This window comes from Micromys minutus (genome assembly GCF_963924665.1).
Source record: "Micromys minutus genome assembly, chromosome: 1".
Taxonomy (NCBI): Eukaryota; Metazoa; Chordata; class Mammalia; order Rodentia; family Muridae; genus Micromys; species Micromys minutus.
In genome coordinates, this window is record NC_137969.1 from 65,371,688 (window position 1) to 65,389,322 (window position 17,635).

Consider the following 17,635-nt stretch of genomic DNA (forward strand, 5'->3'; position numbering starts at 1 on the left):
AGGTTTTGAGTTCAAATCCCAGCAACCACAAGGTGGCTCACAACCATCTGTAATGGGATCCGATGCCCTCTTCTGGTGTGTCTGTGGATGTCTATAGTGAACTCATTTTAAACAAATAAATAAAGCTTTAGAAGAAAAGAAAGGTCTGTCTTCTTCCTATGAGTGTATATATTTTTAAACACCTGTAAGGCGGTTGTAGACCACATCCCTGTAGCACTACGAAACTGATTTGTTTTACACATACCAAGCATGCCTCTACCACCAAGCTACATCCCTGTGATTTATCTAAAATCAAGAATACTCTTACCGAACATTACTGGATGTCCTAGCCAATGCAATCACATAAGAAGAGAGGAAAGATGAGCACACTGATCAAACAGAAATAAACAGCTCCTGGAATAATACAGACTTCTTGGAAAGGTAGACACGGGCTGAACACACAACCTTGCAGCTGACCTGCAGCTCTACTCTTTGGGTGTTCACTCAAGAGAAATGGGAACGTATGCTCACACAAAGATAAGCACATGAATATTTATAATAACATTAGTTGAGTGATCCTAAACTTCAAGCAACCCAAGAACTATGAATTCAAGAAGAAATGAAAACTTGAAGTATGTTGTCATATGGACTACAGCTTAGCAAATGAAATCAGAGTATTAATGCCCATGACAATAGAGATGAATTTCAAGGGCTTTAAGCTGTCTGAAAGAGGTCAAACACCAAAGACAAGATGACACACTTTATGAATTTCCTGTACTGATAAGGAAGTTCAACACTGGTCTGGAAAGAGGTACCAGGAAGCCCCGGCAAGGCAGTCACTGTGTTGTTAATAGCAGTGGTGGCTGTACATTTGCTAAAGTTGATGGAGATGCATGTCTAAATGAGAGCTCTTCATCTGTAACACTTGCAGTAGCAAGAGAAAAGGCTCACCTCTGCTCTCCATATGTTTTCTGAGGCGAGCGGAAAGTAATCAGATTGCCTGGAGAAGACCATGTGCAAAAGTGTGCAGGGGGGAAAGAATCAGAGCTGGAGAGCCATACAGAGTATGCGTGAGGCCCAAACAATTCTTGAGTCCCAGAAAGGAATAGAGGGGTAGATGGGATGGGTCAAGCAGAACAATCTGTGGGGAGAACAAGTCCGTTCTAAGGGATGGGCAGATGGCTCAGTGATAAATAGCACTGGCTACCCTCCCAGAGGACTTAGGTTCGATTCCCAGTACCCACATGGTAGCCCACAGCTATCTGGAACTTCAGTTCCAGGGGATGCTTTTCTGTTCTCCATGGTGTCAAGCACACATGTGATGCACAGACATATATACAGAATAAACATCTATACATATTAAATTAATTTTTTTAAAAAAAAAGCCAGTTCTCTCCTTCCATTATGTGGTTGATAGGAATTGAACTAGGTTGTCAGGCTTAGCAACAAAATGCCTTAAACCCCCGAACCCCAGCCCTGAGCTCTGAGTACTGTTTCAACAATTAAACAATTTTTGAAGTAACCAGTGCAAAATTTGTTGACAACAGATGTGGTTTTGCTCACCACTTGCTGGAAAACTTAATCTTTTTAGGTTCTGTTTTCACTTAGGTAAAACAGAGCACTGACCTTACTGTTTGGATGAGTTCATAGGATAATTATCAGCTACAGCTACAAATTGAGGAGCTCTAGGAGGAGGAAGGCAGGAGCAGAGATTGTCAGTAGGGTGGAGACTGAGAAACCAGCCAGTGAGAAACAACTCTGTGTCCAGTCTAGTAGGAACCTAGAGAGGACTGAGGGTGGGAGAGCCAAGGGCCGAGTCACGGAAGACTCTGTCTGCCACACAGCTGAGGATCACTGGGGCCTTCTGCCTGTGCTGTTGGGGCTCCTTGAAGCCTTACAAGGAGCTTAGATTTTTCATTTGAAGGCCTGAGAGTAATCAAAAAGACAACACAAAGTAGTGTGCATCATGGGGGCTTGGAAGGTTGGATTTAAATCTTGTTTACATAACCAAATACAATAGGATCTTTTTTCTTTTCTTTTCTTTTTTTTCTTTTTTATTTTTTTTTCTTTCTTTCTTTATGAGCACGAAGCCAGTTTGTACAACCAGATCAAAGAGTGGATGGAGAGAGATTATTCCCTGTATGGTATTTCCCCGGGCAAAGGGAATGGAGGAGTTTTACTAGGGAAATTCCCACAGACTCACATAGAAAAGACCTGTCATGATGCTTACATTGTATGTAGAGGCAGACACGTTCCCAAGCATGTTCAGTTGGATATCATGCACTGGGTTTTCAAAAAGCATGACAGAATGGGAACTGCATGAAGAATTTTACAGTATAATGAGCAAACTGACTATAGATCCCCTAAGGAAGTTAGTAGGTCCCTGAGTGTTTGAACTGGAGACAACTGGATGCAAAAGGGAAGCCTGTGTTGGGGATAGAGGTGGCTCAGTGATTAAGCATGTTGGTCACCAAATCACCTGATGCTCTTCTAGGGGACGGTGGCTCAGTTCCCAGTACCCATGCCAAGTAGCTCAAAACCTCAGTTTTAGGGGAATGTTATGCTTTGGGCACCCATCCTATGGTACACACACACATACACACACACACACACACACACACACACACACACAGCTGAAGAACAATAGAGGAAAACATGAAAGCAACTTGGCATCGACTTCCAGCATCCGCTGCATATATATATATGGGTGCACCTGTGTACACACACACACACACACACACACACACACACACACACACACACACACACCTACATCAAACATACACACAATCACTAAATAAAATTGACTTTGAAAATCGGATTCTGATTTATAATCTATATGATATAAATATATTTTAAATATAAGAAATACAATATATTCTAGGGAGTAGACAGGAATAATCATAGCTGAAAATTGTGGTGAGAGCTGTGTAACAAGGGCATATAGAGTGAGAAGTGAGGGTGGGGGGTTACGTTTTGAGCAGTGTTTCACTGAAGTGACCTGGAACTCATTACACCCTGAATTCATGGTGATTCACCTGACTTCCAAGTGTCACATTACCACGTTTCCTCACTTCCTTCCTTGCTTGCTTCCTTCTTTCCTTCTCTCTTTCCTTTCTTCCTTTCTTGCTTCCTTCCTTCCTGGCTTCTGTCTTTGCTTTCATTTTTTTGCTTCCTTCCTGCCTGCCTGCCTGCCTTCCTTCTTCCCTTTCTTCCTTCCTGTCTTCTCTTTCTATCCTCTGTTGAACCAGAGCCACCCAGTGCCTCTCCAATACTGAGTAACTTTGTTCTGACTGAAGATAATCCAAACAGCTAAAAGGCATTTGAAATATAGAACTATTAGATCACAGAGATGGAAAAGGTCAAGCCAAGTGCTAGCGGGTTCATTTCTTAAGTTAATGAAACCAAGTACCACATCTGAGGACTTACCTAAGGGAAACTTGTTTCACAGTTTTAGAAGCTACAGTTGGAGCTACAACGGGTCCTGACAAAGGTAGGCCTGGTATTGATAAAGGCTACAGCGGGTCTTCCTGACTTATCTACTTACACCCTCCCCATATAGGGTCCCAGTACACCAAAGATAGGATTCCCTCCAAGTTCATCTGGGTGTGCATAAGTTCACTGGGTTTAATAACCAAAGTGTGGGTGACTCACAGAAAGCTGTGCCAACAGCTTCCTGAGCCACAGATACACTTCCAATGAGTCCACCCCAGTCAGTGGTTAACCCCTTCAATGGCTCTGATAGGCTTTCCTAAGAATGGCATGGAGGCTCATGAGTGCCAGGAGCTTTGTGAACTTTGTGAACTTTGTGAGCCTCCCCCTCTTTCCTTGAGTGCCAAGATCCACCCTCTCAGCCTGAGAGAGGGTCCTGAGGAAGGGGTGAATGGGAGCAGCCAAAAGATGACTAAGAGTCAGTGATGGATGCAAGCTCTCGGCCCTGGAATCTGCTTGAGACAGCTGTGTCTTACAGACCAAAGCCCAGCCTTCTGTTTACTACAGTTGCATAGGAAATTGCATAACAGTTTAATCACTTACCCTGGTTCCCTTTTGATCCTTCCACAGATTAGTGTTTTATGACCTTAGCCCCTTGACCCTTAGAAATAGAAATTGAACTACAGAGCCCATTCGAAGCAAATGAACCAGAGAGCAAGTACATTTCTTTTTTTTTTAACATGGCAAGTCCTATGTGGTTCTCTGGGCACAGCGCTTGTGGTTGCCAAATCTAGACACAGAGGCTATTTTTAGGTGAGAAAGTTAGTTTTACGGATAATACTTTTTAATTCCCCCCCCTGCAATTTAGTGAGCTCTTGCTTATGTCAATGCAAGCAGCATTGAAGCTCATTTTTATAATTCTTAGCTACCTCAATATACTTTTTTAATTTTTGATTTTTTTTTGTCTCAGCAAATCCCAGGCTTATTATTGGAAAGTATTAAACAATCCCAGAAAGTAGAAATATCACTAAACCATCATCTTTTTTCTTGATACCAGACTTTTGTCCACCCCCAACCTGTATTTGTATCTCACATATAATTACCTCCTTTAGAGAGTATAATATCTGGATTAGATTTAGTTGTTGAGACCACTGTTTCACAACTAACGTATAACCATCTATCTGAGCCTTGTTTTTCAAACTATTTCTTTCTTTTTCATGTTCCAAGTTTTTCCTCTATTGACCAAATCATGTCTCCTTTAAAATCTTTCTGACTAAACTGGCTCATTAGTGTAGCTTCCTCTGTTCTTTCAGGTCCACGAAGCCCCTTATACAATTCATATTGCATCCTTATATTTTGCATAGTTGGGAAATACTATAAAGAATAGTTCTTACATTGATTTAGGTATTCTTGAACCTCTGTTGAACTCAGTTTCCTGATGTGCCTTACAGTTAAGTTGGTCTTGTCCTGTCCCTTTTCACTATGTGCCGGGTTCCTTCTTGGAAGGCCTTCTCAGTAGCTAATAATTTGCTACTGAGTTCTGAACTGGGATTAACACAGCTCTTAGATTTCATCAAAGAAGCTTTCTTAGTAATAATAGGACCTTTATATCCCTCCCCCCACACACCAACCCCGCCTCCACAGCCTTGCCTCAAGAAGCACTCTGGAAGGAGGATGTGGAAGGTTGGTTAGAGCCAGTAGTTGGGGAGGAAGAGAACGAAACAGGGTCTTCTAGACCCAACAGGACTGACACATCCATAACAGCTGTACTTTCCTGTACAAGATCAAGCTAGATTCTATGAACGTAGGGAGTCAATGAGCCCCCACCCAACTGAGGAGCTATGGACAGTTGATGGTTTCTAGGGGAGAGAGAGTCAGTTTTTTGTGAGGTCACGGCCCCTGGTAAGTCAACCATGCTCCAGTGATTGTTCTACATCAGGGATATACAGATAGCACAGATTGGAGTTGACTGGCCGCTAACAATAAAAGACCAAAAACAGGGAACAGGGACTTAAGAGTAGATCTGGGAGGAGTTGGGGTGACTATAATCAAAATAAATTGTATGAATTGCTCAAAGAGTTGATAAATATATTTTAAAAATTTACAAGTAACTCCAATGGTGATCAAACTGTTTCAACAGGTCTTTCTGCAAGATGCAAAAAGAGTCAAGTCTGAGATTATTTTATGATTATCAATGCTCTGGCTTTGCATTAATAATGACCCAGATCTGAGTTGCTCCTAAAACCTGAAAGTCCTACTATGTTTGAGGACAGAGAAAATTCAGAGAAGGGAGGGATAGAATTCCAGATTATCTGTGGATTTTAAGATTTTATTTCTGTTTTCTGAGACACGGGAACATGGCATTGAGATATTAATGATAATAATTAATCTATCTACCTATCATCCATATAATTCAGTTTTTGTGAGGGAGGGAACTCAGGGTTTTGCATATGGTAGGCCAGTACTCTACTCCCAGGACTCCACTTGGAATGAAGGTCTTGGGCAGCCTCCTCAGTATAGAACTGTTTGTTCAGTGACACAGCCTCAGTGAGTCAGAGAATGACAAGTTAGAAGCAGTGTGGAGGTCAGCTGGTCCTTGCTACCTCCTTGTGTGCTGGGGAGACAGGGCAAAGAAGCAACAGTGACTTTCCCAGGTCATGTGGCTCCCTCTGAGTCATAGTCTACACTCCTTTTCTTGTACTAAAATTGAATCTACATTTATTTATTTTTTGTGCATATGAGCACTTTGTCTGCACACATACATGAATACCACATGCATGCAATGGTACTCTGGGAAGCCAGAAGATAGCATCAGATACCCTGGAACTGGAGTTATAGGTGGCTATGATCATCTGCTGGGAACAGAACCCTAGTCCTCTGCAAGAACAGCCAGGGCTCTTACCAATGAGCCATTTCTCCAGGCCCTCAGATCCTATATTTTTGTCTGCATTTATATAACACAGTGGAATGAGATTTGCAAACATTGAAGTCTTAGGTCTATAAGAGCTTTAACTAACATTTATGTATTATTGTTTTCCCTGGGAAATAGATACCATCTAGAGAGAGGAAATACCACAGAGATATTTGGGAATCTGACTGCCCCTTGATGTGTTTGAAATAGTTTACTATTTATTTAAAATTGAGAGGAATGTTATGTTTTCAGAGGAATTTTAGGTTAAATGTCATTGTTTTCACTCTTTAAAAAGAATGAAAATGGGCTGGAGAGATGGCTCAGTGGTTAGAGCACTGGCTGCTCTTCCAGAGGTCCTAAGTTCAAATCCCAGTAACCACATGGTGGCTCACAACCATCTGTAATGAGATCTGATGCCCTCTTCTGGTGTGTCTGAAGACAGCTACAGTGCACTTGTATAAATAAAATAAATCTTTTTAAAAAATGAATGAAAATGTGAAAGGAAGAAGGAAATGGAATCTTGTTGTATTGCCCAGACTAGACCTGAACTCCTTCATTTATGAATCCTCCTGCCTCACCCTCCTTAGTAGCTGGATCCTGCAGTCAGTGTTTGTTTTCATTGTGGTACTAGGGATGGGACCCTGAGCCTTGAGCACCCAAGGTGAGGTCTCGTCACTGATTTGCACCCCAGCCTCTTATCTTGAAGTCACCATTTTACATACTGTGGCTTCATATTACCCAGATGGGCATATTGGAACATGCTGTGCTTCCCTAAAAGACCTGCAAGCACTTGTGTTTTGGGACCTGCCCTTGGGATGGTTCTTTCTCTGTTGTGACTAAGACCAACTCCCTTCTAGCCAGACCTCTCTGACCAAGCCTGCTCAGGCAGTCTATGGGTTCTCCAGCAGCGGATTAAGGATTAAAAAAGAAAGAGACAATTAGATAATACTGTAGCAAGACCCCAGCCAGTTCTGAGACTGAGGGGTGGGTTTAATTTTTCCTAGTCTGCTTTTATATCATTTTAATTACATGCAAGTAATAATAAGGTCAGTTCTAGGTTAAGGGAACAAGCAAGACAATAAACTCAAATATTCAGGGAACAAGCGAGGCCATAAACAAAGTCCTGTGATCACTGTTTCTAAGGGCTTGTAAACAAGAGCAGGATTATCTGAGCTGACTTCCCTGCCCAAGGCCAAAGGCATACTCTTGCCTGAAGCCTACTTCTTTGTTCTAACCTAAAACCAGATTCCTCTCTGAGGTTACTTCCCTGTCCTAGCCCAAAGTCAAATTTTTACCTGGAGTAGCTCTGTTTCCTTGTCCTGGCCCAATGTCAAATTCTTGCCAAGTGACCCCAAAAGCTCTCCACACCTCCTGTAGAAAGTTCACCACAATGGATGCTTGCCCAGCATTTCCAATTCTAAATCGACTGGACAATACTAGTGTTGTCCGTTACTCAATGGACACCAATATGCATAGTGGTCCATGTTTCACCCCTGACTCCCCTAGCTTCCTAGGTCTGCCAGGACAATTCCGTTGTTCTATTTGTCAAATACATGCTATATACATTTCATTGAAAGTTTATTTTCTTGGGCAGTCCATTTTGTTTGGTTGTTTAACTTAGTGTTTGTGTCTCTTTGTGACGCCTCCCCTTTCCCCCCCTTAGTTGTCACAGACAGTCACAATTCTGGTCTTTCTTTACAAAGCCAAACAGTCTCTCTTGAAACCACAACAGAATTGTTAGGTAAAATACAGGTCGAAACACAGTAACTAGAATAAACTTGTCCTAGAAACCATTTGTTCCGGGTTCCGGACATAGTCAGCTGAGACAGAAACCTAGCATAACTGTCCTCTGAGAGGCTCCACCCAGCAGCTGATGGAAAGAGATTCGGAGACCCATAAACATAAGATGGAGCTTGTAGAGTTTTAAGAAAGAGCTGGGAGAAGGATCAAGGTACTTGAAGAGGACAAGGACTCCTCAGGAAGACCAATAGAGTTAAATAATCTGGACCCTTGGGGGTTCCCAGAGACAGAATCACCAATCAAAGAGTGAGCATCTGCTGAACCTAGGCCCCCTGCACATATGTAGCAGAAGATTAGCTTGGTCCCAACAACAGGAGTGAAGGGCTCTCCCTGGATCTGTTGCCTGCCTGCCTGTGAATCCTGTTCCTCAAAATGGATTGCCTTGTTTGGTCTCAGTGGGAGAGGATTAGTCCTAAATCCTGGGAGGAGAGGAGGAGCTGATATTGGGATGTAATGTGAATGAATAAAATAAAAACCTACATAACTAGAAACAAAAAAAAAAAAATCTGTTTGTTCCTTATCTGCTACTCAGCTGCTTTGAATTAAACTCCCAGCATCTGTATTTTGGTAAGCTAGATCAAGTTTCATTCCCCAAATAAAACTTCCCCAGGTGGGGCCCACCTGCAACTCAAAATCCCAGTTTCCTTTCTCCCGTTGAGAGCACTGAGAAGCCACACTTTGAGTCTATAATTTCAGTTGTTTAGATTTTGAGGCAGGAGGATCACAAGAGGAAGGCCTACCTGAGCAACCTGGTGAACGTTTGAAACAAAAGAAAACAGGCTGGAACCTGTATTCAGTGATAACTCATTGCAGGGCTACAAGGACTGACCACTCTCCCCACATTAGGGCAGCTTTGAGGAGCCATCAGTGATGGTTGGTTTTTAACTGTCAGCTTGACACAACCTAGCATTACTTGAGGGCAATGTCTTAATGAGAAACTGTCTAGATCAGAATTGCCTGTGGACATGTCTGTGGGGGACTTGTCTTGATCATTAATTGGTGTAGGATGATCCAGCAATTGTGGGAGACTAGTCTACTGTGGGTAATGCTAGTCCGGGCAGGGTATTCTGGACTATATAAGGCTGGAGAAAGCCAGCTTGAGTATTGCCTTAGTCAGGGTTTCTATTTCTGCACAAACATCATGACCAAGAAGCAAGTTGGGGAATTAAGGGTTTATTCAGCTCACACTTCCACATTGCTGTTCATCACCAGAGGAAGTCAGGACTGGAACTCAAGCAGGTCAAGAAGCAGGAGCTGATGCAGAGGCCATGGAGGATGTCACTTACTGGCTTGCTTCCCCTGGCTTGCTCAGCCTGCTTTCTTATAGAACCCAGGTCTACCAGCCCAGGGATGGCACCACCCACAATGGGCTGAGCCCTCCCCACTTCATCACTAGTTGAGAAAATTCCTTACAGCTGGATCTCATGGAGGAATTTCCTCAGTTTAGGTTCCTTCCTCTGTGATAACTCCAGCTTGGGTCAAGTTGACACAAAACCAGCCAGTACAAGTATGCACAGAACAAAGCAGGCGACATAGACTGTGAATATCATGTAAGTTACCTTGAGTTCCTGCCTTGATTTCCCCTCAATGATGGACTGTAAGTAACATGGAATTTTATGCTCAATAAACCCTTTGGTCCCCAAAGCTGATTTCAGTCAGAGTGTGTTTCTCACAGCAAAAGAGATGAAACCAGAACACTGTTCCTGGTCAGAGTGTCCCACAGAGTGAATGAAACCACCAACACACATCTATCTTCATGACCTCTCTGACCTTTCTTCAAGGGTGTTAACCCCAAGAGCCCTGTAACCAGTTTCTTTCCTGTCAAGCTTCATCTCGGCCTGTTTCCCAGACAACCCATTTGTAACTGTAGACACCGGGAGTAGTCGAAGGATTCGAAAGGTGTTGAGATGAAGTTCTGCCATGAGCAGCCTGCTCTTGGGCTCATAATGAGGACGTTGCACCTGCTTCTAGATGAACGCAGCTTAGGCCTGGTTGAAGAGCAGTATGGTTGACAAATCTTTGTCACTGTGTTTCAGGGAGAGGAAATGCAGTAGCAGATGAAGTGCATTAGGCCCCAGGGAAACATGGCCCGGATTAGGGATTAGGGCGATGGGATTTGGTGACTGTCAGACCAGACAGTTGGTGCCATTGCACAGATTCTAAGATAGGTGTGAAAGCCAGGGCTGGATAAAAGGAGTTCCTATCTGTAGTAGCCAGAAAGCAGACAAGACTTGGGATCAAGCTCAAGATTTCACCAGAGAATGAGAATTCTCGAAGGGTTGGACTCTCAACCTAGGTAGGTGAACCATTCCCTGCTCCACACCCAAAAGTCAGGAAACGGACAGACTTCTGGTTCTGTTTGTGGGAGTGCTCTGAAGGGAGATTGGGATGCAGGTTCGAGAACTGGGCTCGGGGTGGGATAGGCCTGTCCTAAAGGTGGATAGCACCGGCGGACGGGCTGTGAGCCCAGTGGAAAACAGAGGAAATCGGAAGCTCTCTGGTGCAGGATTCACCCTTCTATTTTTAATGTATATGTGTGTGTGTGTGTGTGTGTGTGTGTGTGTGTGTGTGTATTTAAATTTAGTTTTGTTTACATGACGTTCATGCCCTGGGAGGCCAGAACAGGTCACTGGATTTCCTGGGGCTGGAGTTACAGGTGGCGGTGAGCTATCGTGTAGGTGCTGGGGACCAACCCCTGATCTGATAGAAGGGCAACCTGTTCAGGCCTGGTTTAAAAAGACCCGCCTATGTGTCAAAACAGGATTTTACACTCGCCTCCTGGAGATCGTCTATCTGAATGTATTGTGCTTTTACTGGGTAGTATCCAAAGAGTCTTGAAAATCTATAGCATGAATAAAGCATGCTTTTCTGGGATCTTACAGATATATTACACATATTGCTCCCCAGCGCTGTAGAGTGTGTCAGAGGTCATATTCACTCTAAACTTTCCGTGACTCAGGGAGAACTGCTAAGCATACTCCATTTTTGGAAGGAGAGAGAAAAAAAATTATGTAATATTACAACCGTGAGGTACTTAAATCCTTCCTGGCAGAAGTAACTGGGGACTCAGAGACAAAGGCCCAAAACACCCTCGTGGCGGTTCCTACTTTCCTTGTTCATTCGCTCCTTGGAGTATTGTGAATCCAGGGCTGTTAGGGGAAAACCTGTGTAGGCCGGTAGGGTGGGCTCTTGAATGTCGACCTCCATCCTAAGACAGTTTCTCTCTCTCTTTTGTCCCCAAGTCAGATGCTTTCCCTTTGTCTCTGTGTCATCTTTCCTTACAGACTTACTGACTCTCAAGTCAGCTGGATTAGCGACTTGCCTGGGCCAGTCCAGCGTTTCTGAACTTGAGGCTGCTTGCCTCTAGGTGGTAGCAGCGCTCCACTTTCTGCCGCCGACGCTGTTCGGATACAATTCGTTTCTCTCCCACCCAGTTAAATCGAGAAGCCAGTGTTGAACGGAAACTTCCAAGAGATCTTTCTTCTGTGCCCAGGCGGACCCGAGTCTTCGTGTGGTTTGCTGCCCGAGCGGAGACTCACTCTTGTCTGAGTCAGCAGAGGGTGGGAGGACAGGTTAGTTGGAGAGAGGAGATTGGAGTGACTTAGTGAACGGAGGCAAGTGAGGTGACGGCGAGGAAAGAGCCCTGGCAGGCGTCAGTCTCTGACATGGCCTTGGCAGAGGAGCCACTGCGGGGGGGCGGGGGGGGGTAGGAGCTACAGTTCTTCGCAGAAGTTCCGGGGCTCAGCTTGGTGTTCATTGCCCAGGGAATTTAAAACGCACCGCAGAGGAAAGCAAAGCGGGGGCTTTACTCTCGACCATGACCTGATTTCAGGCTGCCACACAGGGGCGACTGTGACCTTAATAAAACCGGGCTTGCCTAACACTTGCAACAATTACTTATTCACCCTGTCCCTATTTCCTCTTTCTGAGAGTGATGTCCCAATCTGAGGCTGAGATGAGCAGTTGATCCTCTGTCTCCATCCCCAAGCTTCCTGTTCCCCTCAGGAAACTGGGGTGAAATAGTGACCTGGGTGATTCAGTCCTGTATCGTGTCACACCCCTGTACACTGTACGTCATGATCCCGACTCTGCCCACGGAAGGATGTCCTTTCCAAAGTTCATGTCTAAATCTGGGTCCCTGATATGATGGTGTCATCAGTGGTTAGGGAACAAGAGGCACGCAAATGTCCGTGCTGTTGCTTGAAGCAGCCTGCATGGTTATTTTTTCCAGACAGAGCCTCAAGGTAGAACCTTGAGCCTTGACTGACTTGAAGCTTTCTATGTAGACCAGGCTGGCCTTGAATTTCCAGCCTATGCCTCCTGAGGGCTGGGCTTAGAGGAATGAGCCACCATGCCCTGCCAGGCCCGATAGCAAACATTTTTACTTGCTGAACCATCTTTCTGGCCTTTTAGGACTCTAAAACATACACTGTATTTTTGTTATCTATAGCCACTTGATTGCACATATGCACTTATATATAGATTTTTGAATATTTTGTTCTTTTTAGAGCCCTGCACACAGGTGAGGCAGTACTCTTGATGTTGCCGCAGTAAAGAGTTCATGCCGAGCAGATGGGACACAAAGCTGGGACTTATAAACAGTGAATATGGCAGGTCGGAATGTGAGCTTCTCAAGAGGGAGCTCAGCTTCCCTTAACAATGGCCATATCCAGAGTTTTAGTGGGGAGGGCAGTTTCTGGAGGTCATGGACAAGATTACAGCGGACAGAGTAACACCCCGAGTCATGGGCTTGCGTGGAAAATGAAGATGTTTTCATTGTAAGCAAAAGTTATTGGTTTGTGAGATTCCAAGAAAACCTCTGGGAAAAGAGAAATGTCACTAAAGTCGTAGATTCTCAGCCTTAAGCGTGGTTTATTGCTGCTTTAACACCTTTTTTGAATAACTCTATATAAAACAGCTTTATTGTAGATGCCTATATAAAAGAAACAACAGGAGCTGTAGGGATGGCTCATCAGTTAAGGTCAACTGCTGCTCTTGGAATTTGATTTCTAGTGCCTAAGTTGTGAGTCACAACTGCCAATAATTTCCATTCCAAGGGACATGCTGCTCTCTTGTGGCCTCTGTACCTGTACTTACATGTATATACCCATGCATAGACCCCAGACACGTGAGTCAAAACAATAAAATAAAGCTTCTAAAGAAAGCAATATTGTCTGTCAGCAGTCTTCATAGCAAATATTAACTGTGCTGGGGTTCTCCTACCTTTCCTTTTTTTTTTGTATGTGTGTGGCATGTTGACATGTGTGTATACATGGTGTCACATGTTGGGGACACATGTACAAGTGTACTGTGTGCATACACATATGAAGGCCAGAGGTTGACGTTGAACTTCTTCCTTGATTGCTATCCACTGTACTTATGAAGATAGAGTTTCCCGGAACCCTAAGCTGGCTGCTTCAGCGCCTTTAGATAGGCAGTTTGCCCTGGATATCCTGTGTGTCCGCTCCCTGAGATTAGGGTGACCAGTGGACTCTGGGATCCAAACTCCAGTGTTCTGTGTGGGAAGGCTTTCCTGTGGATCTCAGGTTTGCTCATGTCCTCAGTGGCCTGAGAACACACGCTAAGCCCGGCTTGTAGGAGAAACCCAGGAAACATTTGCCAAGTGTGACTCTATTGTAAGACAACAATCCAGAATCTATACATGTCCAGCCTCAGGTACTCCTGGCTCTATCAGGTACTCACCACTGTGGGTCTTACTCAAAACAATTTTTGACCCTTGAATCAGTGCTGGGCCCTGATGAAGGGGAGGCCGATAGATCGGAGATGAATAACGGTCTTCAGCAGTGTGAAAGGGGTCGGGCTGTGGTGGTGCACCCTCCTAATTCCAGCACTCAGGGAGGTAGAGGCGGGAGGAACTCTGACTTGGAGGCCAGCCTGGTCTACAGAGCGAGTTTCTGGATAGCCAGGTCTACTTTGTCTTGAAAAATCAAAAGCAAATAAAAGTCTAAAAGGAAAGCAAGGATGTACAATGAGTAAGCAAAGCCCTTCATGATTTCCCAGGTGAGGAAGTCTTACAGGTATCTTGGGCATTGGAAACAAACTATGACATTTACTGACTGAAGCAGATACAAAAATGCATAGAAAACAACTAAACCCTCATTTGAAAACTCTTAATTTTACCTTTTATTATTTTTTTCTTTCTGAGCTACCTAATATAGCCCAATTTGTAACTTTTTCTTAATCTCCTGACAGAAGTTCCTCCTAACACCTGCTTCTTACATTTCTATCCTGGATATTAATGATTGTCCAAGATTTCCTCAAGGATGATTTCACAAGGGCCTGGATTAAATTCCTAACACCCCCTCCCCACACACACTCCCTTACAGCTTAAACAGACACCTAACTCAAAATGGGAATTATGAACAGCCAATTACCTTGGCTTCCCTCGGGGTTTTCACCTCCTGTGACGAATGGCCTTTCCTGGCTCACTGTGAAGATGGAATAGACAGAAACTTTGAGCTGAAGACGGTGCTCATTTTATGCCTTCCACGTAAATGTGACGCTCATACGTGCAGACCCATAGAGGACAGGAAATTGGCTGGAAGTAAACAGACAGAGGGACGAGCAGACTTGCAGGATAGGTGGGAGAAGCGAAGCATGAAGAACAGCCAGAAAAGCAACTCAAAGTCAGCCGGGTGCCCAACAAATCATAGTGGGTTTAGAAGAGACATCATGGCGTCAGAGAGGCCTCGGGATATCCAGCTTGGGGTATCAGGCAGATGACTGAGGACTCTGGGATTCACTCAGTGACCAGGCTCAGGGGAGGCTAGAAAGCACAAATCTCCCAGTGACGCTGAAGATCACTGCACCTCAGACTCAGGTTAGACTCAGGCTCTCAGTCACTTCTGCAGACTAGCATGTCTTGGGGGACTCAAACCCAAACCCTTGCAGAGGTGCTCCAACCCCTGAATTTGTCGATTTAAATGGGGACACATTCTAACAGCTTTCTTGAGTTTTAGTGTATATGTCATAATTCACTCCTTGAAAGTGTAGGACCCGAGGCCTCAAGGCTGCTCAGAGTAACCATCACCTCTAATTTAAGAACACTTTCGGGGGTAGCGATGGGAGTGGGGTGGGGGAAGGAGATAACATTTCAAATGTAAATACAGAGTGTATCTAATATAAAAACACCCCAACAACATGAAAGGGCTTAAAAAAAAAAGAGAGAGAACCTAGTGTGCTTATCAGCATTCACTCCCTGTTCCCCTCCCAAACTCTAGTGACTGTTAAATTTGCTTCTTGTCTATAGATTTGCCTACATTTAGGGTAAATGGTTAGATAGTGCACATTTTTCTGTAATCGGGCTATTTATGCATGCATATATATATATATATATATATATATATATATATATATATATATATATATATATATATATATTTTGACTAGACATAAGACTTGGGTTTGTCCATGTTGTAGCGAGTCTGTGGTGTCCTGAATGACAATGGCCCTGCAGGCTCAGATATTTGAATGCTTGGTGGAAATGCTGAGGAAGAATCAGGAGGTATAGCCTTGTTGGAAGAAGTGTGTCACTGCGGGTAGGCTTTGAAGTTACAAATTTCTACGTTATTCCCAGTTAGCATCCTCCCCAACTCCGGCCTCTCTCCCAGCCTCCTCTACCTTCAACTTGTGGATCAGGATGCAAGCTCTTACATAGCTACTGATCCAACCCCATTGCCTGCTTCCCATTGTGATGACTGCAAACTCTAATCAGTCGTGAGCTTTTACAAATGTTTTCTTTTATAAATTGCCTTGGTCATGCTGTGTCTTCACCGAGATAGGAATGAAGACATAGTCTTCTATTTCTTTGTATGGCCAATAAATATTCTCTTTAATGGAATAATTTGACTGGCCTAGGAATCTCGGAGGAGACACACTTGTGGGTGTGTCTGTAAGGATGTATACAGACAGGTTTAACTGAAGGGGAAGACCTACCCTGAATGTGATGAAATCATCCCTTGGGCTGGGCTTCTGGGTTGAATGTGAAGGGGAAAAGGAAGAAAGTGAGCGGAAGACCAGCATTCATTTCTGTCTGCTTCCTGACGTAAGCACAATGTGACCTGCCGCCCCATGCTCCTGAAGTCTTGCTTTCTCTGCTATAATGCAACTTACCCGCAGACCATGAGCCAAAAGAAACCATTCTCCCCTTAAGCTGCTTTGTCATGTTTTATGCCATAGCAACGGAAAAAGCAACCAATATACAGTTTTCTAGAATTCCAGGGCTGGGAATGTAACTAATTCAGTGTTTGAACGCTTGCCTAGCATGGGTAGGACTCTGGGTTTGATTCTAAGCAATTGGGAAAAACATTATAGGACGTTCTAATGTGATGCTGTGATTAAGAACCATAGATGTGTGTGTGTGTGTGTGTGTGTGTGTGTGTGTGTGTGTGTGTTGTGTTGGGGTGGGGGGTGCTGGGGAGATGGCTCCATGGTTAAGAGCTCTGACTGCTTTTCCAGAGGTCCTGAGTTCAAATCCCAGCAACCACATGGTGGCTCACAACCATCTGTAATGGGAACTGATGCCCTCTTCTGATATGTCTGAAGACACCTATGGTGTACTCATATAAATAAAATAAATAAATCTTAAAAAAAAGAACCATGTTAAGACTTATTAAGACCCGGCTAAGCTCATTAGTATACATGGGCAGGACAGGCTGGAGCTGAACAGACAATTGGCCAAAGTCAGCTACCAGCAGTACTGTATGGTGCTTTAGTTTGCAGCCCCTGTGTGGTGAGGGCTGGCTATTTCTCTCTGAGGACCCGGTAGTGTGTGAGGCTTCAATGATACACCAGAGAAGGATGACAGAGACTGAGGTCCCAGGGGTCAGAGCCCCAGGGCAAATGGCATCTGGGCTTGAGAGGGGGCCAGGAGGTTGCAGTAAGTCTGGGAAGTCTTCTCTGTTCTCCCACACCCTCTCTGTAGCCTTCACACCTGTATGGAGCAGAAGAGCCCAGCTGGGTCCTAACCAATCAGACAGGTTGGCATTAACCCTCTGAAAATGCCATTTGCTGGGTAAGGAAACATGGGCCACCTGCTCCCGTCCTGGTCCACATCTTTATTGCACCCTGGGGCTGTTTGGCAGCTGTTTAGGTCCAGGAAGCAGATGAACACTTCTGTCCCTGTTTTTCTTTTTTTTTCTCTTAAACTTGTGAAGAAACTGATTGCAACAGTGACACGGGGACGGGACCTCAAAGACGAAGGGACAAAATTGCCAGCAGCATCTGGGCTGAGCGAGACTCACTCCTCACTTGGCTCGGGATCTCCTCCCCCACCCCAGTGCTGCTTGTGGGTCTCTTTCACTCCTTGTGTTTTTGAACTCCCCTCTCAATTCTGTGCTGAAGTTATTCCCACTATCTCCTTCTATAGAGAGCCTGGCTGGGATGTCCTCGGAATGCCTGCTGGGCACTGTGCGTGTGGCTCAGGGGTAGAGTACCTGCCTGGTATGTGTAAGAGCTCGTGGGCTCCATCCTTAGTGTTGCACACACATGTGT